General features: G+C 42.5%; 1 protein-coding gene and 1 long non-coding RNA gene across 6 annotated transcripts in view; both read right to left on the minus strand.

The window, feature by feature from the left end:
- Positions 1–25998, minus strand: part of DOCK3 (dedicator of cytokinesis 3) — a 653304-nt gene that overhangs the window by 175425 nt on the left and 451881 nt on the right. The gene's annotated exons all lie outside the window — the stretch shown is intronic.
- Positions 1075–25263, minus strand: LOC115834794. Its single transcript, XR_004029747.1, has 3 exons — positions 25249–25263; positions 9602–9606; positions 1075–1147 (listed from the first exon to the last, which is right to left on the minus strand). It is a non-coding gene; the product is annotated as an uncharacterized LOC115834794 (long non-coding RNA).

A 25998-nucleotide genomic window follows, 5' to 3' on the forward strand; every position in this document is an offset into this window, starting at 1 on the left:
CTCAACATCCCTAATTTAGACCTGACCACTACTTCTTTTGAGTGTTCACTGAATTCTGATTTCCAGAAGAATACCTATTATATTTCAGGGCACCTATTTGTCACTTCACCCGACTGCAAGTCCTTAGATGATAAGGACTGTGTCTTGCTAATCATCTCCACCATGTAGCAAAACTTGTAGCACATAATAAGTGCTTAATATAATATTTGTTGAATAAGTAAATGGAATAATTGCCAAGGTCAATTGGTTCTTATAGCTTAAATGTTGCTAATTAAAACTTTGCCATCACTCTGCATCAGAATTACATTACACTAAAGGCAGATATTGAGGAAAACATTCTGCATTATGGTCATCTTATGAAATCATTACTAGATCTATCTTAAGAGGAAAACAGTAAAAGAGCAGTGAAAACAATCACATTTCTGGGGAAAGTAAAGGAAAAATGAATGGCCATATTTGTGCCTATTTGAGTCAAGGAGGATGGGAGCACCAGTGGCTGGAAATATGCTTGAAAGAAACTCCTGGTAGCTCCAAAGGAAAGACTATTTGAAATCAAATGTCATGCAGATTCATTTGCAGACTGCAAAGAGTGAAGTCTCGAAATTTTGCAGTCTACTCATGACTGGCTATAAAAAAGATTTAGCTTTGCAGAACTGCCAAGTTATTGTTACAAAGGCATCAATTTACCTTCAGTTATCAATGCCTCTTTTTATTCTCTTAATACAACACTTGCTTTCAAATACTATATGCTGTTAACAATGAATTCTTTCTTTCTATCTATTGACTGATCTATACAGGGTCTCACTGTCGCCCAGGCTGGAGTGCAGTGGTACAATCACTGCTCACTGCCACCTTCACCTCCCCAGGCTCAGGTGATCCCCCTACCTCAGTCTCCAGAGTACCTGGGGCCACAGGCACACAACACCATGCTGAGCTAATTTTTGTCTTTTTTTTTTTTTTTGTAGAGATAAGGTTTCACCATGTTGCCCAGGCTGGTCTCAAACTCCTGGACTCAAGCGATCCTCCCACCTTAGCCTCTCAAAATGCTAAGATTACAGTCATGAGCCACCACACCTGGGCTAATTGTTCAGTTTTTAAAATTATTCTCTTTAGTCCGAACCCCATAAAAGTCTTCATCATTTCATGCCTATCTTACTCATCCTCATGTTATCCCTGATGTAGTTATTAAAGGCATATTTAGGTAAAATTTCTTTCTAAATACTTAAACCTCATTCTGTGGTGATAGATGTGCACCTTCTTTTTCTTTTTTTTTCTTTTATTGAGTCGGAGTCTCCCTCTGTTGCCCAGGCTGGAGTGCAATGGCACGACTTCAGGTCACTGCAACCTCCACCTCCCTGGTTTCAAGCGATTCTCATGCCTCAGCCTCCTGAGTAGCTGGGATTACAGGCACCCGCTGCCACACCTGGCTAATTTTTGTATTTTTAGTAGAGACAGGCTTTCACCATGTTGCCCAGGCTGGTCTTGAACCCCTGACCTCAAGTGATCCGCCTGCCTCAGCCTCCCAAAGTGCTAGGATTACAGGCATGAGCCACTACGCACAGCCTGAATGTGTACCTTCTAAAGCTATTCTTACTCACAATTCCTTAGTTTGAATTAGTATAAAGAGCAAGTGGGTTTTCAAACCCACAGAAATGCACACAGATTGTATTAGTCACAGTCTAACTAGATCCATCCCTCCCTTTCCCTGTTTTTTTTTTTTGGTGAAGCTACAAATGACCTGTCAGTGAATGATAAATAATAATATTACATTCAAAAGAAACCCCACTGCTCTGTATCCTCTGCTCTAAGAGGCCCAAGTGGCTCTGTTGCAGTCTCTGTCACTCTTTGACGTGTAGTGGGAGATCCCTAGGAAGATGTTGGGAGATCCCTAGGAAGATGTTGGGACATCCTGGAAGCGGGAAAATGAGGCCAGACCTGTCTGCTCTTCCCTGCGGGGTTTTGTCACTTCGCAAACCGTGTTCAAAGAATTGTCCCTGAATCCCAGAACAAGGAGGTGAAGAGAACAGAGTGAAAAGCACCTGTGGTTAAGCAGCTCTGCAGGTGTGCAAGGTGCAGAAGCAGGTTCACCAAGAGGTGGATAACTTTCTTGGGTCTATTCGCTTCTCCAACTTCCCCTGACATCTCATCCCTGAAGTGTGTGAGGTGCAAGGCATCATTTTCAAACATAGCCTTTGGCAGACTGCTTGCTGTCCTGCAGCCCAGTAGTGCCAGGACTGAGGCATGACAGAAACTCAAGCTGTCGCTACTGGGACTGGGGAGTATGCTGTGGAAGCATACCTACAGCCAGAGCTAAGAAGCAAGCAAGGCATGGGGTGAAGCTGCTGGTGCTGAGAAGCGAGTGCCACCAGAATGGAGACTGGGATGCAAGTGGGGTAAAATATGCCACTGGGACTTGATCACCAGCTGGGTGGGGCTCCTGCAGCTGAGGTGGGCTACCCCTGCCAGGGCCAGGGAGCAAGCCCCATTGGGACTAGGGTGTGAGGAATGTGCATTCCCACCTGCTGGCCCAGGCTCTGGTCACCGACAATGACCCCACCCTCTATTGTGACAGGGTGTTAGCACAGCTGCTAACACCCCTCACCTGAGCACTCCACCTGGGGCCTGCGGAATGCCCTGTCCATGATGGCTGGTGCTGTTCTCACCATTCGAAGGTCTGAGCACAAGCCTACCTAGTCCAGCTTCACTCTCTGCTCTGTGACAGAGAACACAGACCAGGGTCCTGGCAAATACCCAACCCAACCACTTTGGGCACTTGAGTACTTCTCCTGGGGGCCTAAGCTCCTGGCTGCTATCACCTCATCTGGCACCTGCCTGCACATGCCACCTGAGTTCCTGGAGATTGGGCTACCCAGCCCATCAGAGCCACCACCAACATCAACGCTCATCACTCAGGACCCAGGGAGTTCTCCCACTACCGCTACTGCTATCACTCATGCCATGTAGCTGCCCAGGAATCTGAGAATCTGCCCACTTGTACAATCCACCACTGCCACTACCAGCATCTGAGCAAGCCATGTGGAGGCCCACCAACTGACCACAAATAATTGCCAACATGGCTGCCAGTGTACGCTGCCCAGTGACACTATCACTGGCCCACCTGGCATCCTAGTCCCCAGCACAACTTCCCCACAGCCTTAACTAACAACTGTACCGTAACCTATCTAGGAAATCACAGATGCCACTAATGCTGTTTACAGCCAAAGAAATCACAGAGAGATGACACCACTGCACACACCAGAGTCAAAGCCAAAGTACCCTACCCAACCAACACCATAGATACAACTTTAGGAAAAGGTCTTTCCCTACTAAAGTAAAATCAAAAACAGGAAGAAGTGACTGTTACTCCAGATACACAGATTTCAATGTAATGACACAGGAAACATGAAAAAGCAAGGAAATATGACACTTCCAAAGGAACATAATAAGTATCCAAAAATAGATCTTAATCCAAGAAATTTTTGAAATCCCAGATAAAGAATTCAAAATTTTGATTTTACAGAAGCTCAGTGAGATACAAGCGAATTCAGAAAAACAATTCAGGATATGAATGAGAAATTTACCAAAGACATAGTTTTTTAAAGTACCAGATAGAAATTCTGCAATTGAAGAATTCACTATAAGAACTACAAATTACAGTTGAAAGCTTCTGCAATAGACTAGAATAGGCAGAAGAATCTCAGAACATGAATATAAATCTTTTGAAATAATCCTGTCAGACAAAAATAAAGAAAAAGGAATAAAAAAGACTGAGCAAAGCCTTTGTGACAATTAAATATTAAAATTATCAACAAGTTCAAAGAGACAAAGACAGGATTGGAAAATGTATTTAACCAAACAATAAATGAAAACACCTCACATCTAGCAAGAGATTTAGACATTTCAGATACAAGAGACTCAGCAATCCCCAGGAAAATACAATGCAAAACGGTCGTCTCCACAGCACATTATAGTTAGACTGCCTAAAATCAAAGATGAAGAGCAAATCCCAAAAAAAGCAAGAGATAATCATCTATTCACATATTCACAGGCCAGAAGAGAATGGGGTAATATATTTAAATAACTAAAAGAAAAACGTCTGGCCAAATGCAGTGGCTCATGCCTGTAATCACAGCACTTTGGGAGGCTGAGGCAGGAGGCCTACTTGAGTCCAGGAGTTTGAGAACAGCCTACGCAGCATGACAAGAACCAATCTTCGAAAAAAAAAAAATTAGCTGGGCATGGTAAAGTGTGCCTGAAGTCTTAGCAATATGAGAGGCTGAGGCAGGAAGATTGCTTGAGCCTGGGAAGTTGAGGCTGCAGTGAGCTGTATTTACACCACTGCACTCCCACCTGGGTGACACAGTGAGACCTTGTCTCAAAAAAAAAAAACGAAGAAAAAAAGACAAAAAAATCTGACAGCTAAGAATGCTATACACGCAAAATTATCCTTCATAAGTGAAAGAGAAATAAAATCTTTTCCAGACAAGCAAATGCTAAGGGGATTCACTGCCCCTGGACTGGCCCTACAAAAAAATTCTCATGAGAGTCCTAAACCTGGAAGTGAAAGGATGACATTTACCAAGATGAAAACACACAAAATGGCCAGGCATAGTGGCTCAGGCCTGTAATCCCAGAACTTTGGGAGGCCGAGGTGGGCAGATCACCTGAGGTCAGGAGTTTGAGACTAGCCTGGTCAACATAGTGAAACCCCATCTCTACTAAAAATACAAAAAAAATAGCTGAGTGCGACAACACGCATCTGTAATCCCAGCTACTTGGGAGGCTGTGGCAGGAGAATCACTCGAACCCAGAAAGTGGAGGCTGCAGTGAGCCGAGATCTCACCACTGCACTCCAGCCTGGGTGACAGAGCAAGACTCTGTCTCAAAAAAAGAAAAAAAGAAAAGAAAACACACAAAAGTATAAATCTCTTTGGCAAAGTAATCACACGGAGAAAGAGAAAGAACTCAAATGGTACCACTGCAGAAGTCCAGCAAATCACAACAACCAGTAAAAGAAAAAGGAACCAAATTATATAAAAAAATCAGAAAACAATTAATAAATGACAGAAACAAAGCACCACATTATCAATAATGACACTGATCATAAATAGATTAAATTTTCCACTTTGCAGATACAGAATGGTTGAATGGATTTTTAAAAACCCACAATCTGACTATTTGCTGTTTACAAAAAACTCGGGCCAGGCGCAGTGGCTCATGCCTGTAATCCCAGCACTTTGGGAGGCCAAGGTGGGTGGATCATGAGGTCAAGAGATTGAGACCATCCTGGCCAACATGGTGAAACTCTGTCTCTACTAAAAATACAAAAAAATTAGCTGGGTGTGGTGACGCGTGCCTGTAATCCCAGCTACTCGGGAGGCTGAGGCAAGAGAATCACTTGAACTCAGAAGGCAGAGGTTGCAGTGAACCGAGATCACACCACTGCACTCCAGCTTGGTGACAGAGCGAGACTCTGTCTCAAAAAAAAAAAAAAAAAAGAAATTCACCTTAGCAGTAAAGACACATACAGACTGAAAATGAAAATAAAGAAATGAAAACAAGATATTCTCTGCAAATAGAAACCAAAAGCGAGTAGGGATAGCTATATTTATACTAGAGAAAACAGACTTTAAGTCAAGAACAGTAAAAAGAAACAAAGAAGGTCATTATATAATGATAAAGGGATCAATCCAGCAAGATGATACAAAATTCTAAATATATATGTAACCAACATTGGAACACCTGGATTCATTAAAACTAAAGAGAGAGATAAACTGCAAAACAATAATATTTGGGGACTTCAACATTCCACTCTCAGCATCACACAGATAATCTAGACAAAAAAATCAACAAAGAAACATTGGATTTAAGTTGCACTTTAGACCCAATGGAGCTGACATTTCAGAACATCCTACCCAACAACTGCAGAATATATATTCTTTTCATCAGCACAAAGAACATTCTCCAGGATAGACCAAATGTTAGGCCATGAAACAAGCCTCAACTCACTTAAAAAATCAAAATCATATCAAGTATCTTCTCAAATCACAATGGAATAAAACTAGAAATCAAAGCCAAGAGGAACTTTGGAAACTATATAAATACATAGAAATTAAACAACATACTCCTCAATGACCATTGGATCAACAAAGACATTAAGACGGAAATTTAAAAAAATCTCAAAATAAACGAAAACAGGAACACAACATACCAAAACTTGTAGGACATAGTAAAAGCAGTGCTAAGAGGGAATTTTATAGTAATAAATGCCTACATAAAATAGTTGATAGATTACAAATTAACAATCTAACAATGTATCTCAAGGAACTAAAAAAGCAAGAACAAATGAAACCCAAAACTAGCAGAAGAAAAGAGCAAAATGAAATAGAGACTGAAGAAAAACAAAACAAAGGATCAACAAAATGAAAAGTCGGTTCTTCAAAAAGATAAACAAAACTGATAAACTGCTAGCTAGACTAACCAAGAAAACAAAAAAAGAGAGAGAAGCCCCAAATAAACAAAATCAGAAAAAACAAAGAAGACATTACAATTGATACTACAGAAATGCAAAGAATCATTAGAGACTATTATAAACAACTATATGCTGACAGACTGAAACACCTAGAGAAATAAATTCCTGGAAACGTACAACCTATCAAGACTGAATTGGAAAGAAAGAAAAACCCTGAACAGACCAATAATGCATAGCAAGATTATATCAGTAATTAAAAAGCCTCCTCAGAAAGAAAAGCCCAGAACCAGATGGATACACAGCCAAATTCTACCAAACACAAAAAGAACTAATACGAATTGTCTTGAAACTACTTCAAAAATTGAAGAGGACAGAATTCTCTCTAACTTATCCTACAAGATCATCACTACTCTGATACTAAAACCAGGCAAGAACGCAACAATAACAACAAAAACTATACACCAATATCCCTGGTAAACACAGATGCTAACATCCTAAACAAAATACTAGCAAACCCAATCTAAGAGCCAATCAAAAAGTTAATACATTATGATCAAGTTGCATTTATACCAGGGATTCAAAAATGGTTCAACATAAGTAAATCAATAAACATGATACATGAAATCAACAGAATAAAGGACAAAAATCATATGATTATCTCAACAAATGTAGAGGAAAATTTGATAAAATTCAACATCCCTTCATGATAAAAACTCTCACAAAACTAGGCATAGAAAGAGCATATCTGAAAATAATAAAGGCCACATACAACAAACCTGTAACTACCATCACACTGAATAGGGAAATATCTGAAAGCCTATCCTCTAAGAACTGGAACAAGACAAAGTTATCCACCTTCACCATTCCTATTCAATACTGTACTGAAAGTCCTAGCCAGAGCAATCGGGCAAGAGAAAAAAACTAACAAGTATCCAAGTTGGATGAGTTAGCCCGAGTTAGCTAGTAGACTTCTGTGAAGTCCCCTGTGATGGAGAATGAGGAATGGCTTCCCTTGGTTCTAGCTGGAGACTGGGAATGACCACAAGGCTGGGCACCTGACTCCTGCACTTGTAGCTACTGCACACTTCCCATTTGCCCCTGGTTCTGGCCAAGAGAATTCATCCCCACTCAAGATTATATCACAAATTTCAGTTGGGAGCTTCTCTCAACCTGTGACTGCTGCCTGAGTTAGCTAGCAGACTTCTGTGAGGTCTCCTGTGATGTAGAATGAGGAATGGTTTCCCTTGGTCCAAGCTGAAGACTGGGAATGCTCACAAAGTTCTTTCTCTGCTGCTCCTACTTTTTTAATTCTTCACCACTCCCTAAATAGTTCCAGTGCTGGGTGGGGTTAAGGCCTTCCTCTGTGGGCTGAATTGTGAAGCATTGGCATCTGTGTTTATCAGGGATATTGACCTGTTAGTTTTCTTTTTTTCTTGTGGAGTTATTGCCTGGTTTTGCTATCAGGGTGGCGATGATCTTGTAGGATGAGTTAGAGAGTTCTGTCCTCTTCAATTTTTTTTTGGAACAAGCAGAAGAATGCAACAGGACCCCTATTTCTCACCATATACCAAAAAAATCAACTCATAATGGATTAAAGACTTAAACATAAGACCTGAAACTATAAACATAATAGAAATTTGAAAACCTAGGGAAAACACTGCTGGACATTGCTCTAGGCAAAAAGTTTATGACTAAGATCTCAAAAGGCAACAAAAACAAAAATAAACAACTGGTAGTATATTAAACTAAAAAGCTTCTTCACAGCAAAAGGGGATGTTCTGTAAGTAGTGTGGAAATATTTTTCCCTTTCAACAGGTTGTCTGTTTACTCTAGCAAACCAGAAGCAAACCTGAGTAAACAGACAACCTGTTGAATGGGAAAAATATTTCCAAACTACTTGTACAACAAGGGACTAATATTTCTAAACTACCTATACAACAAGGGACTAATATTCAGAGTAGACAAGGAACTCAAACAACTCAGCAGGAAAAACAAACTAATAATCCCATAAAAAGTGGGCAAAGAGTTTTTGTGTGTTTTTTCCTCCCAAGATGGCAGATTGGAGGTAGTGTCAGCATGTCTCTTCCACTTGGAAAGACAATAGTATGTAGAGATTCACACTGAACTTTTTTTCAAGAAGCAACACAAGAACTGAACAGGAAAGCTTAAAGAAACCACAGACCCTTTAAAAGAAGTGGCAAGTTGCAAATTATATCATGAGGCAGGTATAATTGACACCAAATCCCCAGAGTGTGAGAGGGGGAGACACTGCCTCCAGGATATACACCACCACTGGGAACCCGGCAATTCAGCCCACAGGGGAAGGCCTTAATCCTACCCAGCACTGGAACTGATTTAGGGAGTGGTGAAGAATATAAAAGTAGGAGCAGCAGGGAAAGAGCCTTGTGAGCATTCCCAGTCTCCAGCTTGGACCAAGGGAAGCCATTCCTCATTCTACATCACAGGGGACCTCACAGAAGTCTGCTAGCTAACTCAGGCAGTAGTCTCAGGTTAACAGAAGCTCCCAACTGAAATTTGTGATATAATCTTGAGTGCAGATAAACTCCCTTGCCCAGAACCAGGGTACAAGTGGGAAGTGTGCTATAGCTAGGAATGCAGGAGCCAGGTGCCCCAGCTTTGTGGGAGTGGACTGGGAGGGGTGTAGCATGAAAGCCCTGATTGCTGTCTCCACGGGGAAGATTTATAGCCTGGGGCAGTTTCGAGTTCTGAGTGTAGACAGCCTGGAACTTAGCTAGCTGCTACTAATGGATCACTGCAGGTGTGAGACCTGCCTTGCCAACTGTGTGAGAGCTGCGTGGGGCTTACTCTCACCTACTACTTTCCATTCCCTCTGCAATCTCTTCTGTGCAGCAGAGGCAGCAACCTTCCTCCATGGAACATTACCTCAGTGGCCAGTAAACCACCCGCAGAGGTGGTGATCTCCACAGAGATCTCTGTGATCTCCATAGAGGCCAGTGCTTGCCCTGCAAGTGGAGAGCCAGGGTGTGGACCTACCTGACCCAGCTCCCACCTAGATTTGTCCCTCCACCCACCCTGGTGGCATAACACAAAGAACAGAAACTTTTGGGAGCTCTCTAGCCCCACCCCTCACCTGAGAAACCAGAATACCTCTCCTGGGTAACATAAGGCAAGCACAAATCCCACTGCTACTACAGCAGGTGGTGCTCTTTTCCTAGTGCCATCTCCTAGCTGGGAGGCCAAATGACACAGTTCATTGCAGAATCTGCAGATAGAATAACACTGTGTCCAGAAAGGAGAAAACTTGTATGTTACCTCAGGTATTACCATTGCCTGCACCACCCTGGCTAATCAGGAGATCCTGAGTCTGTCCTAGTGACCAGTTCATTACTACTATAACTGGCATCTGAGAAAGTCAACACACTAAGGCTACTTATAACCAAAGAATCTCACAGAGTTTACATCACTCCTCTGCCACCCCTATCAGAGCTGGTGCTGATAGCTGCTGGTGGGAGACTTGAGGACAGGTCATATCACTGGATCTCTTGCATAGGTTCATCAGCACCAGCCTGCAGTATGGCAGCCCCACTGGGCAGTTAGACCAAGAGAGCAGTAGCATTCACAGCAATCTGGCTCTAAGGGACTCCTACTCTTAAGGAAAGGGGGAGTACATCACATCAAGGGAATACCCTATGGGACAAAAGAATCCAGATGGCAGGCCTTGAGTCTCAGATCTTTCCAATGGTGGGAAGTTTCCTTCAGCAGAGGCACAGTTGAAGTGCTGGGCTTAGTGGGGAAAGTCTGTGGCTATACCCCAACAGTCAGAAAGCCCTTGCGCTTGTGAAGGGTCCTGAGAAGGATACATCTTTTCCCCCTCATCACCACTGCAGACACATTTGAGGCTTCTCCCATGTGAGCTCCATGTGGGTGCACCTATTGAAAGCCTTTCTGGAATGTGGTGAAAAGGGAACACTTATACACTGCTGGTGGGATTAGTACAACTTCTATGGAAAACAGTATGGGGATTTCTTTTTTTTTTTTTTTTTTTTGCGTATCAAACATATTAGGAAGGTTGCACATGGGAAGACGGGGAATAGAAATGGGGAGTGGGAATCAAAGAAAATAAATGAGAGAGGGACTTTATATGGATCAATGATAACAACTCAATCCTCTATTTGACAAAGAAGAAGGAGAAGGAAGAGGAAGAAAAAGAAAGTGGGATAAAGGATCAGAAAGGGAGGAAAATAGAAAAAATTAGAGTATGACTCCAGGGTAGACCTGTTTTGCTGTCACTGGGTTGGTTGGTTGGTTTGTCTGTTGTATTTTTCATATGTTTTGCCATGTTGGCCAGGCTGGTCTCGAACTCCTAGCCTGAAGTGATCAACCCGCCTCGGCCTCCCACAGTGCTGGGACTACAGGCGTGAGCCACTACGTCCAGCCCCCACATTGCTTCTGGCCTCCATGGTAGACCTCCCAGACGGGGCGGTCAGGCAGAGGCGCTCCCCACATCCCAGACGGGGCGGCCAGGCAGAGGCACTCCTCACTTCCCAGACGGGGTGGCCAGGCAGAGGCGCTCCTCACTTCCCAGACGGGGCGGCCGGGCAGAGGCGCTCCTCACTTCTTCCCAGACGGGGCGGCTGGCCAGAGGTGCTCCTCACTTCTTCCCAGATGGGGCAGCTGGGCAGAGGCGCTCCTTATTTCCCAGACGGGGCGGCCAGGCAGATGCGCTCCTCACTTCCCAGATGATGGGTGGCTGGGCAGAGGTGCTCCTCACTTCCCAGACGGGGCGGCCGGGCAGAGGCGCTCCTCACTTCCCAGACGGGGCGGCCGGGCAGAGGCGCTCCTCACTTCTTCCCAGACGGGGCAGCTGGCCAGAGGTGCTCCTCACTTCTTCCCAGATGGGGCAGCCGGGCAGAGGCGCTCCTCACTTCCCAGATGGGGTGGCCGGGCAGAGGCGCTCCTCACTTCTTCCCAGACAGGGCAGCCGGGCAGAGGCGCTCCTCACTTCTTCCCAGAAGGGGCGGCCGGGCAGAGGCGTTCCTCACTTCTTCCCAGACGGGGCAGCCGGGCAGAGGCGCTCCTCACTTCCCAGATGGGGCGGCCGGGCAGAGGCACTCCTCACTTCTTCCCAGACAGGGCGGCTGGGCAGAGGCACTCCTCACTTCTTCCCAGACGGGGCGGCCGGGCAGAGGCGCTCCTCACTTCCCAGACGATAGGCAGCTGGGCAGAGGCGTTCCTCACTTCCCAGATGGGGAGGCCTGGCAGAGGCGCTCCTCACTTCCCAGACGGGGAGGCCTGGCAGAGGCACTCCTCACTTCCCAGACGGGGCGGCCGGGCAGAGGCGCTCCTCACTTCCCAGACGGGGTGGCCGGGCAGAGGCACTCCTCACTTCCCAGATGGGGCGGCCGGGCAGACACGCTCCTCACTTCCCAGACGGAGCGGCCGGGCAGAGGCGCTCCTCACTTCTTCCCAGACGGGGCGCCCGGGCAGAGGCGCTCCTCACTTCTTCCCAGACGGGGCGCCCGGGCAGAGGCGCTCCTCACTTCTTCCCAGACGGGGCGCCCGGGCAGAGGTGCTCCTCACTTCCCAGATGATGGGTGGCCGGGCAGAGGCGCTCCTCACTTCTCAGACGATGGGTGGCTGGGCAGAGGCGCTCCTCACTTCTCAGACGATGGGTGGCCGGGCAGAGGCGCTCCTCACTTCCCAGACGGGGCAGCCGGGCAGACACGCTCCTCACTTCCCAGACGGGGCGGCTGGGCAGAGGCGCTCCTCACTTCTTCCCAGACGGGGCGCCTGGGCAGAGGCGCTCCTCACTTCTTCCCAGACGGGGCGCCCGGGCAGAGGCGCTCCTCACTTCTTCCCAGACAGGGCGGCCGGGCAGAGGCGCTCCTCACTTCCCAGATGATGGGTGGCCGGGCAGAGGCGCTCCTCACTTCTCAGACGATGGGTGGCCGGGCAGAGGCGCTCCTCACTTCTCAGACGATGGATGGCTGGGCAGAGGCGCTCCTCACTTCCCAGATGGGGCGGCCGGGCAGAGGCGCTCCTCGCTTCCCAGACGGGGCGGCCGGGCAGAGGCGCTCCTCACTTCCCAGACGATGGGTGGCCGGGCAGAGGCGTTCCTCACTTCCCAGATGATGGGGGGGATTTCTTAAAGAACTAAAAGTAGATCTACCATTTCATCAAGCAATTCCACAACTGGGTATTTACCCAGAGGAAAAGAAGTCAATATACCAAAAAGACACTTGCATATGTAAGTTTACTGCAGTACAATTAACAACTGCAAAGATATGGAACCAACCTAAGTGCCCATAAACCAATGAGTGGGTAAAGAAAATGTAGTTATATATACACCATGGAATACTACTTGGCTAAAAAAGAAATGAAATAATGTCTTTTGCAGAAACTTGGATGGAGCTAAAGCCCTTATTGTAAGTGAAGTAACTCAGGAATGAGAAACCAAATACTGTATGTTCTTACTTATAAGTGGGACCTAAGCTTTGGTATGCAAAGGCATAAGGAGTGATATAATGAACTTTAGAGACTCAGAAAGGGGAGGGTGAGAGAGAGATGAGGAATAAAAAATCTACACATTGGATACAATGTACACTACTTGGGTGATGGGTGCACAAAAATCTGACTTCACCACTATACAATTCATCCATGTGACCCAAAACCACCTGTACCCTAAAAGCTATTGAAATAAAAAAAAAATAGTGGGCAAAGAATCTGAACAGAATTTCTCAAAAGAAGACATACAAATGGTCAACAGATAAATGTAAAAATGTTCAACATCACTAATCATCAGGCAAATGTAAATCAAAACCACAATGAGCTATCATCTTATCCCAGTCAGAAAAAGAAGAAAATAACAGATGTTTGCATGGATGCAGAGAAAAGGGAACTCTTATACACTACTGGTGGGAATGTAAACTAGTACAAGCACTATGGAAAGCAGTAGGGAGATTTCTCAAAAAACTAAAAACAGAATTACCATTTGATCCAGCAATCCCACTACTGACTGTCTACCCAAAGAAAAAGAAATCAGTATATCAAAGGGATATCTGAACTCACATGTTTATTGCAGCACTATTCACAATAGCAAAGATATGGAATCAATCTAAGTGTTCAATGGATGAACAGATAAGAAAAGAAAATGCGATACACACACCCACACCCCCACATCCCCTGAAACAAAATACTATTCAGCCATTGAAAAGAATAAAATCATGTTACCTTTAGTAACATGGATAGAACCAGAGGTCATTGTTTTAAATGAAATGAGGCATGAAAAGACATTCTCACTTACATGTGGGAACTAAAAAATTTGATCACATGGATGCAGAGAATGGAAAGATAAATAACAGAAGCTGGGAAGAGTAAGTAGCAGGGAGGAAGCTGATGAAGACAACTGGATTAAAGGATACAAACACACAGTAAGGAGGACAAAATTCAGTGTTTGAGAGTTGAGTAGATTCACCATATTTAACGAAAATGTATTGTACTTGCGTGGTGGACACCCTAAATACCCTGACTTGACCACTATGCATTATATACATGTAACGAAATTCCTCATGTACCTCATACATTTGTAGAAATAAAATAAAACCTACATCATTTTAAAAAACAATTACTATGCTGTCTTCAGTGAAACCTACTTAAATAAGTAACATTGTTTTAGCCTTACAATGTTTAGCATATTTAATAAACTTCATTTACTCTTAGAATAACATTAATTCTCTGCTTTCCACTTGGTACTAATGTGTCTCCAAGATATGAGGGCATCTCATGAAGAAATTTTAAAAAATGAAAATAGTTTAAAATACAAATGAAATAAAGGAGCACAAAAGACTATGCTGAGCATTTTTCTAGAGAACAGATAAAGAAAGGAAGGCTCCATTGTTCATCCTGAGTCTAGCTCTTTCCTCTAATAGCTTATAAGTCACTAAGGCCCACCCTGCCCACGTTCTCTACCACAATCATATTACATGAAGGCACATCTTGAGAAATCATTCTGTACTACAGTCACTGTATTAGTCTGTTTTCACGCTGCTGATAAAGATATGCCCAAACTGGGCAACTTACAAAAGAAGGAGGTTAATTGGACTCACAGTTTCATGTGGCTGGGGAGGCCTCACAATCATGGTGGAAGGCAAGGAGGAGCAAGTCATATCTTACAAGCATGGAAGCAGGCAAAAAAAAAAAAAAAAAAAAAAAGCTTGCGCAGAGAAACTCCCATATTTTAAAACCATCAGATCTCAAGAGACCCACTCATGAGAACAGCACAAGAAAGACCTGCCCCCATGATTCAATCATCTCCCAACAGGTCCCTCCCACAGTATGTGGGAATTATGAGAGCTACAAGATGAGATTTGGGTGGGGACACAGAGCCAAACCATATCATTCTACCCCTGGCTCCTCCAAAATCTCATATCTTCACATTTCAAAACCAACCATGCCATCCCAACAGTCCCCCAAAGTCTCAACTCGTTTTAGCATTAACTCAAAAGTCCACAGTCCAAGGTCTCATCTGTGCCAAGGCAAGTCCCTTCCACCTATAAGTCTGTAAAATCACAAGCAAGTTAGTTACTTCCTAGACATAATGGGGGTACAGGCTTTGGGTAAATACAGCCATTCCAAATGGGAGACTTTGGCCAAAACAAAGGGGCTACAGGCCCCATGCAAGTCTGAAATCCAGCAAGGCAGTCAAATCTTACAGCTCCAAAATGATGTCCTTTGACTTCATGTCTCACATCCAGGTCATGCTGATGCAAGAGGCAGGTTCCCATAGTCTTGAGCAGCTCCACTCCTGTGGCTTTGCAGGGTATAGCCCCTCTCCTGGCTGCTTTCACAGGCTGGTGTCGAGCGTCTGTGGCTTTTCCAGGAGCAGGGTGCAAGCTGTCTGTGGATCTACCATTCTAGGGTCTGGAGGATGGTGGCCCTCTTCTCACAGCTCCACTAGGCAGTGCCCCAGTAGGGACTCTGTGTGGGGGCTCTGAACCTACATTTCCCTTCTGCACTGCCCTAGCAGAGGTTCTCCATGAGAGCCCTGCCCCTGAAGCAAACTTCTGCCTGGGCATCCAGGCATTTCCATACATCCTCTGAAATCTAGGTGGAGGTTCCCAAACCCCAATTCTTGACTTCTGTGCACTGGCAGGCTCAACACCATGTGGAAGCTGCCAAGGCTTGAGGCTTGCATCCTTTGAAGCCACGGCCCAAGCTCTACCTTGGCCCCTTTCAGCCACAGCTGGAGCAGCTGAGATGCAGAGCACCAAGGCTAGGTGCCCTAGGCTGCACACAGCATGGGGGACTCTGGACCTGGCCAACGAAACCACTTTTTCCTCCTAGGCCTCCAGGCCTGTGATGGGAGGGGCTGCCGTGAAGATCTCTGACATGCCCTGGAGACATTTTTCCCATTGTCTTGGGGATTAACATTTGGCTCCTCATTACTTATGCAAGTTTATGCAGCCAGCTTGAATTTCTCCTCAGAGAATGGGATTTTCTTTTCTATCGCATTGTTAGGCTGCGAATTTTCCAAGCTTTTGTGCTCTGCTTCCCTTATAAAACTGAATGCCTTTAACAGCACCCAAGTCACCTCTTGAATGCTTTGCTGCTTAGAAATTTCCTCCACTAGATACCCTAAATTATCTCTCTCAAGTTCAATGTTCCACAACTCTCTATCACAGGGGCAAAATGCTGCTGGTCTCTTTGCTAAAACATAACAAAAGTCATCTTTACTCCAGTTACCAACAAGTTCCTAATTTCCATCTGATACCAACTCAACCTGGACCTTATTGTCCATATCACTATCAGCATTTTGAGCACAGCCATTCAACAAGTCTACAGGAAGTTTCAAACTTTCCCACATTTTCCTGTCTTCTTCTGAGCCCTCCAAACTGTTCCTCTGCCTGTTACCCAGTTCCAAAGTTGCTTCCATATTTTTAGGTATCTTTTCAGCAGTGCCCGACTCTACTGGTACAAATTTATTGTATTAGTCCATTTTCACACTGCTGATAAAGACATACCCAAAACTAGGCAATATACAAAAGAAAGAGGTTTAACTGGAGTCACAGTTACACATGGCTGGGGAGGCCTCACAATCATAGTGGAAGGCAAGGAGGAGCAAATCACATCTTACATGTATGCAGCAAGCAAAAAAAAGGGCTTGAGCAGAGAAGCTTCCTTTTTTTAAAATGATCAGATCTCATGAGACCCATTCACTATCATGAGAACAGCATGGGAAAGACCCACCCCCATGATTCAATTATCTCCCACCAGGTCCCTCCCACAACACATGGGAATTATGGGAGCTATAAGATGAGATTTGGGTGGGGACACAGAGCCAAGTCATATCAGTTACCCTGAGAGAGAGAGCATGCAGTTAGCTGACACTTAGAAGCTTTACTATCTTAGAACAAGAAAGCAAAGCCTCAAAATATACAATGGAAACTCTGAACGTACATTTTGTTTGATCTTTATAGAGTTCATTACTTGGTGCTTGCAGGCTACTTATTAAATGCCTACTTGACCATTATATTTAAGAAAGGGACCTCTGCTCCTTAGTACAGAAAGAATGTTGGACATTCTTTTCCTATTTATTTGCACTCTTTATAAGAGTTTTAGAGTCACAGAAAAATTGTGAAGATATTATAGAGGTCCCACATATCCTGCACCCAATTTCTCCTATTATTAATACTTTATCTTTATTTTATGGTACATTTGTCATAATTAATGAACCAATACTGATAATTTATTATTAGTTAAGTCCATACTTTATTCAAATTTTTCAGATTTTCTTAGTTTTAACCTAATATCTTTTTTCTGCTCCAAGATCTCATCCAGGTATCATATTACACTGAGGTATCATGTCTCTTTAGGTTTCTCTTGACTGTGACAGTTTCTCAAACTTTTCTCATTTTAGGTAAAATTGACAGTTTTGAGAAGTAATAATCAGGTATTTTGTAGAGTTTTCAACTGGGATTGCTCCCATATTTTTTCCATGATTAGAAGTAATGTGTTTTGAGGAGGAAGATCACAGAGATGAAGTCTCAGTCTCATCATATCATATCAAGGGTACATGCTATCAGCATGACTTATGCCTGCTGATGTTATCCCTGATCATCTGGTTGAAGTAGTGCTTGTCAGGTTTCTTTACTGTAGTTTCCCTCAGCCCCCTTTCCACACTGTTCTCTTTAGAAAGAGTTCAGTACGCACATGTCACACTTAAGGAGTGGGGAATTATGCTCCACCTCCTTGGTGGTTATCTATATACATACGTTACTTGAAATTCTTCTACATAAGAGATTTGTTTCTTCTCCCTCAGTTATTTATTCTATCATATTTATTCAAGTATCGACTCACGGATACTTATCTTATACTTTGGGTTAAAATTCTATATATATATATATTTTTTTTTTTTGCTAAAATTGTTCCAATTTTGGCCATTGGAAGTTCTTTCACTTGGCTTCAATGTTCCTTTGATATACTCCCACCACTGTGGATCTTCTAAAATTTAAAAAAAAATTTTGAGCACGTCTTTGCTTTCTGGCACTTTCTGCTCCAGGATCATTTTGTATATTACCTACTCTAGTCCTAGACTCAGCCATTTATCTAAAGAGCCCTGTTTTTTTTTTCTTTTTTTTTTGTTTCAAAGCAGACTTTTGCTCTTGTTGCCCAGGCTGGAGTGCAATGGCACGATATTGGCTCACTGCAATTTCTGCCTCCCAGGTTCAAGTGATTCTCCTGCCTCAGCCTCCCGAGTAGCTGGGATTACAGGCACCTGCCACCTTGGCCAGCTAATTTTTGTTATTTTTAGTAGAGACGGGGTTTTGCCATGTTGGCCAGGCTGTCTCGAACTCCTGGCCTCAGGTGATCTGCCCACCTTGGCCTCCCAAAGTGCTGGAATTACAGGCATGAGACACCACCCCTGGCCTATATTTTTTTGTTTGAAAATGATATTAGAAACCAAGATCTAGGCTCTAGGTATGGTCATTGCAATTGGAGTGTTTCCTGTAGGCCCTCTCAGCTGACAAAGTGAGGAAATATTTGTGTGTATACTAACGTATGTACATGAACATATTTAAAATCTTTTAATATGTAACTGTATGTGCCTATATTAAGCTAGACATGAGTTTATACAATGTCTCCAACCCTACCCCACTGCTGTGTGAGGCATTCCAATCTATAACCCTTGCTTATGTATAACCTCCTACTCTAAGAATGAGTAGGAGCCTGGTATAAACTGCTCCTTCGTGTTTATTCTTGTGAAACTTTATTTTTACATCTATTTTATCGTTTATTTATCTTGTATTATTTATCTTGTATTATAATTAATTTATGTTTGGTTTTCCCAATGAGACCATTAACTCCTTGAAGGTTTGGATGATGTCTTTAATTAGAGAATATTAAAGGTAAAAGGAATTTTAGAAGTCTAGAGGAGAAAAGGATACATACCATTTAGACCCTATAGGGATCTGAGTCTCAGCTCCCTGATGTACAGCCCAAAGTCCCTCCTACTATTCCTCTTCCCCTCACTCTTCCTGCCCCACCCCCAACCATTTCAAGATAGCTCTTCTTCTCACTCTTGATGAGAATGAGTAAAAATGCCACTGGTATCTCACCATTCCTTCACACTTTAATACACCCAGAAACCAAAGAATGGATTAGTATACACTTAATTTTTACAATGTTAGGCACATGCAATCAACCATGAATATGTAAATAAAAATGTTTATACTTTCACAAAGCAGATTTGATTTCCTCAAGTATTTAATTTCATATCAGAGGACAATGCTTAATCAATGTCTAATCAATACTCAAAGGTAGAAATTAACTCCTTTAATTCATTTTATTTCAAGTATACAAAGGGCCACACAGGAAGTGGCAGATGGAGAAAGTCTGGGAATTAGGGTTCATGCCTTAAAGGGGATAGCCAGACTTAAGTTAGCCAGATGTCAATGAGGAACCCAGATGCATATATTTGTCTGTGAGCCAGGATTAGTATAAAAACTGTACTCAGAGAGGAAATAGGAATGGGCTGTTCGCTGATCAAGTTCTCACTGAAGGCACACCACCAATTCAGCAGAAATTAAAAGCATGAGTTACAGAGCTGGAGAAACAATTCTGCTTCTGTCTATAAAAGCTTTTTTGGAACTGACTGAAAAATCAAGTAAGTAACTCCTTGAAAATTTTAGAGAGCACCTGTTAGCAGGAGAAATATTATCACAATCTTCACTATGGCTTAACATCCAGGGCAATAAAGATCAAAACCTCTCATTACACCATTTGGAGGAGTTTCCACTTCTCAGTTGGTTTAAAAGCCAAATATATTATAATAATCAATCAGAAAAACTTCAAGGTGAAATACGAAGGTTTCAAAGAATACTACTTCCTCCAAGTACCTATTTCTCTATTAGCAAGAAAAGAAGCAGCTAGAGGCAAAGAAAGACCAGCGGCTTCTTATGGGGAACCTGACTATGGCAGGAGGTCCTCTCTGGAGAGCAAGGAATAAATACACTCAATAGCACCTCCAGGATGGAAACCCCCAGGGAATAAGTCTAATACCTTAGAGTAATATGGCAAAAACCACAATTACTTTTGCACCAACCTAATAGCAGCAAGTGGCCCTTCCTAATCGGCCAGGTACCATACCAAAGCCTTTACCTATATTGACTCATTTGATCTTCACTGCAACCCAACAAGATAGATATTGTTAAAGATGAGAAAACTGAGGGATAGAGAGATTAAAACCCTTGCCCGAGGTCATACAAACTATAATATGGTGGGGTCAAGATTCAAACATAGGCAGTTTAACTCTGGAATTGGTACCTTTAACTATGCTAGCTCTACTGGGAAGGCACCTACCTCTCTGTGACTACTAAGTAAAAGCAAATCCACCCTTATCCCAGAGCAGGGAGTTAAAGAAACAGACTTTGCGTTTTACACTCTTTCTACAAAAATTTTTTTTAACAACAGTGAATGGATACAAAAGATAATTTATAAAATGTATAAGAAGTGCTGTCCTCAGACCAGCAGAACTGGCATCAACAGTGAACTTGTTAGAAATGGAAATTCTTGGGCCCCATCCCAATCTACTACATTAGACATCCCACGGAGTGCCATCCAGCACTGTGTTTTAACAAGCCTTCTACTGATAAAGTACTGGTATCATGAACACCTGTGTACTCACTGCTCCTGTTAGAAAAAAAACATTCTATCACCTCTGAAGTTCTTCTTCAATCCTGCAACCTTCTCTTTCAGGAACTCCTCAGAGGTAATCACTATCCTGAATTTTGTGGTTATCATTTGTTTTCCTCCATAACTTTCTCATGTTTTGAATCTACAATAAATATACTGTTTATATGTTATTAAATAGGCTATTATGCCTTTCTGAATAAGGTTCTTACAGCAGTTAAAAGGAAATACATTAAAAATTACCTTTTTATTTATAAAAATTTCAACCATTTCTCATATACACCATGGAATACTATGCAGCCATGAAAAAGGATGAGTTCATGTCCTTTGTAGGGACATGGATGAAGCTGGAAACCATCATTCTCAGCAAACTATCGCAAGAACAAAAAACCAAACACCGCATGTTCTCACTCATAGGTGGGAATTGAACAATGAGAACACTTAGACACAGGAAGGGGAACATCACACACCAGGGCCTGTTGTGGGGTGGGAGGAGGGGGGAGGGAAAGCATTAGGAGATATACCTAATATAAATGACGAGTTAACGGGTGCAGCACACCAACATGGCACATGTATACATATGTAACAAACCTGCACGTTGTGCACATGTACCCTAGAACTTAAAGTATAATTTTTAAAAAATTTAAACTATTTCTTATTTTACAACTTGTACATGTTTAATAGTCAATTAAAATAAAGACAAATAGCCTGTATGTGTATATACATGTAATTATAGCAATTTAGCAGAAACATTTATTTTTACTCCTCCTTCCAGGTTTCTGTAACACTGAGGGCCTTTCTGCCCATTCACTCACCTTACTGGGAGAAGTAGTAACTTCTCTGGTCAGCGCATCTAGAACGACCTGTGCATGAACATCTCAGTTCTGCCTCTTCCCTCCTTTGGACTAATCTCCTTGCAGAGAGCACACAATCTCTCCACCACAAGGCTCCACATTGACACTGATTTTAAAGGTCTTTCTAGTTAAGGGTTCATGTTAATCACAAGTTGTAATGGGTTGAATGGTAGCCCTCACAAAGATATGTCCTTATTTTAATCCCCAGAACCTGTGAATGTTACCTTATTTGGAAAAAGGGTCTTTGCAGATGTAATTAAATTAAGGATTTTGAGATAAGGAGATTATCCTGGATTATCTGGGTGGGCCCTAAATCCAATGACAAATATCCTTATAGGACAAAGGCAGAGGGAGATTTAAGACAAACAGAAGAGAAGACAATAATGTGAAAAAGAAGCAGACAGGAGTGATGTGGTCCCATCCAGGCATGTTGACAGCCAGAAGTTGGAAGAGACAAACAATACATTCTCCCCTACAACCTCCAAAGCGAGTGCAGTTGTGCTGACATCTTGATTTCAGACTTCTGGCTTCCAAAACTGTGAGAACGAATTTCTGTTGTTTTAAGCCACCAAATTTGTGATAATTTGCTACAGAAGCCACAGAAAACTAACACACAAGTCCACATGGCTCATAAATCTAAATCATGACCTCAAATTCAAGTTTTGTTGCTAACGAAGGTGGCACTTGTGTGTGTGTGTGTTTTTTTTTTTTTTTTTTTTTTTGAGACAGGGTCTCGAGCTGTCACCCAGGCTGGAGCACAGTGGCGTGATCTTGGCTCACCGCAACCTCCGCTTTGTGAGTTCAAGTGATTCTCCTGCCTCAGCCTCGAGAGTAGCTGGGATTACAGGTGCCGGCCACCATGCCTGGCTAATGTTTGTATTTTTGGTAGAGATGGGGTTTTGCCATGTTGGCCGGGCTGGTCTTGAACTCCTGACCTCAAATGATCCGCCTGCCTCGGCCTCCCAAAGTGCTGGGATTACAGGCGTGAGACACCACGCCCGCTGGCCCTTGTTTTTTTTTGAGACAAGGTCTCGTTCTGTTGCTCAAGCTGAGTGCAGTGCCATAATCATGGCTCACTGCAGCCTTGAACTCCCAGGCTCAAGCAATCGTCTGACCTCAGCCTCCAAAAGAGCTAGGACTACAGGCATGCACCACCAAGCCCGGCTAATTTTTTATTTTTTGTAGAGATGGGGATCCTCACTATGTTGCCCAGGCTGGTCCTGAACTCCTGGACTCAAGTAATCCTCCTGCCCCCTTGGCTTCCCAAAGTGCTGGTATTACAGGCAAAGGTAGCACTTCTATCCACACTACTTACATGTATGCACACATTAGATATTTATATTTATGCTAGTCTACATTGTATGTCTATTTGTATCTATACCTGCTTTACATCTACATTTTTATTTGTTTTGATCTCAGCTAGGGAGATCTATGATATCCATTAGGCCCCCTAATGGCAATGAATAACATTCTTAGTTTACTCGAAATTGTTAAATAATTGAGAAGGAGGGCAAATGGCAATGAATAACATTCTTAGTTTACTAACTTGAAATTGTTAAATAATTGAGAATGAAGGTTGACCTTTGTCAAATACTTTTTTGATATCAGGATGACTATGGTACTCCACCTTTGGATGACTGGTATGATGCATTGTATAATAATTGCACTGGGATCAGAGAGTAAGGGCTATGCAATTTCTGCCTTATGAAAATTACAGAAGTTTTTCCTATGAACAATTTTTGTAAATGTTTCACAAGCAATGGAAAAGATGTGTTCTGTTTGTAAACACAAAAAAATGTGTTTACAGCTGGGAGGACAATATGGCCTGGTGAGATGGAATACTCTACACCTGTTGTCCTGACATCACTACCACTCCCTTTGACTATCACAGTGTTCTGGTTTAGACTAAGTTATGCTCATCCTATTTAAAGGTAAGAGAGCAAGTGGTTAAAAGCATGGTCTATTAACCAGGCTGCTTAGGCACGTTCCTCCCCACTCTGTGCCTTGTTTCCTCATCTGTAAAAGAGAGAAAATAACAGCCCATGGTGAGTGCTCGATGATGCCTTTATTATCTGTTACATCAACTTTATCCAAATTCTTTTTGTACTTATTTCTGTGTTCATATCTGTCAAAAAGCAAGTGAAAATATCTTTTTACTATACTTTTGTCTTTGCTTTTTATTTCTAATAAGTTGACTGTAACTTTAAGTCAACATTATTATATACGTTATGTTCATGACAATTAGATCTTCACTATAAATTCCACCATGGACTGGCATGAAATGACTCTTCTATCCCTGTGAAGAAAAGAAATGGGCTTTCTAGAACAGTAAAGAGCTGGAGGCAGAGACTCTTTCAAGGTCCCCCAGCTCTGGCTCTGCTTTCTCTTCCCAGCTAAGAAGGTGGGTATGTTAAAGCTGAATTTGGTCAGCGTTCCTTTAAACAGAAGTGCATGAACGGCATTCCTCCAGAATGGGGGTGTGAACATTGAATTTAATGGGTAGCAAAGAGCAACCCTCTACTTTGCAGAGATCAGGCAATCAGGGGCTGGTCCTGTTAGGGATTCTGAGGCTGAAGGAGTGGTGATGTCACATGCCATGTTTGTGCCAACCCTGAAAGGCCACTTTGCTTGCCATGAGATCATGTGTTCTTGGATGATGAAATAAGAAACTGAATTTAACTTTACAGTGGGTGTATGTTCTCTTTCCATCAAACCCTGATACTCCTGACATGACACACCCATTTCATATCTTTCACCTTATACTTTATCATTAATATTGTGACATTTGTTTTCATTATTTGTATTTGATTATACTTAGCCTGTTTACTTTTAGTCTTTGTGAATCTCTTATTAATATCATATAGATGGATTTTGTTTGTTGACTATTTTGAGACTTTTTTTTACTATTTTGAGTTTTTTTTTTTTTTTTTTTTTTTTTTTTTTTTGAGATGGAGTCTCTCTCTGTCACTCAGGTTGGAGTGCAGTGGCATGATCTCGGCTTACTGCAACCTCTGCCTCCCAGGTTCAAGTGATTCTCTTGCTTCAGCCTCCTGAGTATTTGGGACTACAGGCATGCACCACCACGCTGAACTAATTTTTGTATTTTTAGTAGAGAGGGGGTTTCACCATGTTGGCCACGCTGGTCTGGAACTCCTGACCTCAGGTGATCTGCCTGTCTCGGCCTCCCAAAGTGCTGGGATTACAGGTGTGAACCACTGTGCCCGGCCAAGAATTTATATCTTACATATTTTTTCATCTTAATTACACTTACTGTTGTAACTGATATGGATAGGCTTTCTCCTATGCTTTGCTCTTGGCTTCTGATTTTTAAATGCTATTTTAAAGCCACTTTTGAACTATATGGTTTGTGTTCTTACCTGTACCTTTGTGGGGAATAATTATACATCCTGCATTTATTTCTATGAGGGGTTACCTTTAGATTAGAAACGTCCAAATTTTTCCTATAGTTTGCCTCTAAAACAAAAAGAATGCCTAAATTTTAACTAATAGAAATATTAATGCTATTTTTGATCTAATTTATGCCTATATTATTGGTTAATAAGAAGTATGATAGCCCAACAGCAATAAAAACTAAATGCTGATTATAAAGAAGCATAACATTTTAAAAGTAACATGTTCTATAAAGCCTGTGATATGGTATCTATCTCTAGCATTTTTGGTTATTGTTGCTTTGTTTTGAATCATCACAGATTAAAAAAATTAATTTTGAAATCAAACTATGATTACTAGCACTATCTTACTCTTCCAAGAAATGTTATCAACTTGCTGGGTCACCTACTTAACCAGGGTGTGGCCATATCCTCCTCTGTAAAATGATAAAGCCTGACTGATTACACAGGGTTAGTATGAGGTTTCAAACTGATTATATATCCAGAAGGGCCCTGAAAGTAGACAGAGTACTAAACAAATGTATACTGGCATTATTATTAAAACAGGTAGTAATTAAGATATTATTGATGGAATTATGTAGGATTTGTAGTTTAAATGTAAAAGTGGAACTTGCCAATGACCAAGAATCACTAGGAAAAAAAGACAAACCATTTTAGATGGCATGCAACATGCCCATTATTTGAGTACACCTCATTTTCTGAACCACCAGTTGTATAATTTATTTTTTTATCTCTTTCTTATTTGATTCACTAGTTCATAGGGGTTCTCTTTTTCTGTCTCTCTTAGATTGCCTTATTCTTTTAAGTCAGCTAACAAAGCTGACTTAACAAAAGGTAACAAAGTTGAAGGTAGCAGACCTTATTACGACTATGTTTGTCTACTCTTTCAGCAACCATTTTTTTTTTTGAGACAGAGTCTTGCTCTGTTGCCCAGGCTGGAGTGCAGTGGCGTGATCTCAGCTCACTGCAAGCTCCGCCTCCTGGGTTCATGCCATTCTCCTGCCTCAGCCTCCCCAGTAGCTGGGACTACAGGCACCCGCCACCAGGCTTGGCTAATTTTTTTTTTTTTTTGTATTTTTTAGTAGAGACAGGG

The sequence above is a fragment of the Nomascus leucogenys genome, chromosome 4 (assembly GCF_006542625.1).
Source record: "Nomascus leucogenys isolate Asia chromosome 4, Asia_NLE_v1, whole genome shotgun sequence".
In the NCBI taxonomy this organism is placed as follows: domain Eukaryota; kingdom Metazoa; phylum Chordata; class Mammalia; order Primates; family Hylobatidae; genus Nomascus; species Nomascus leucogenys.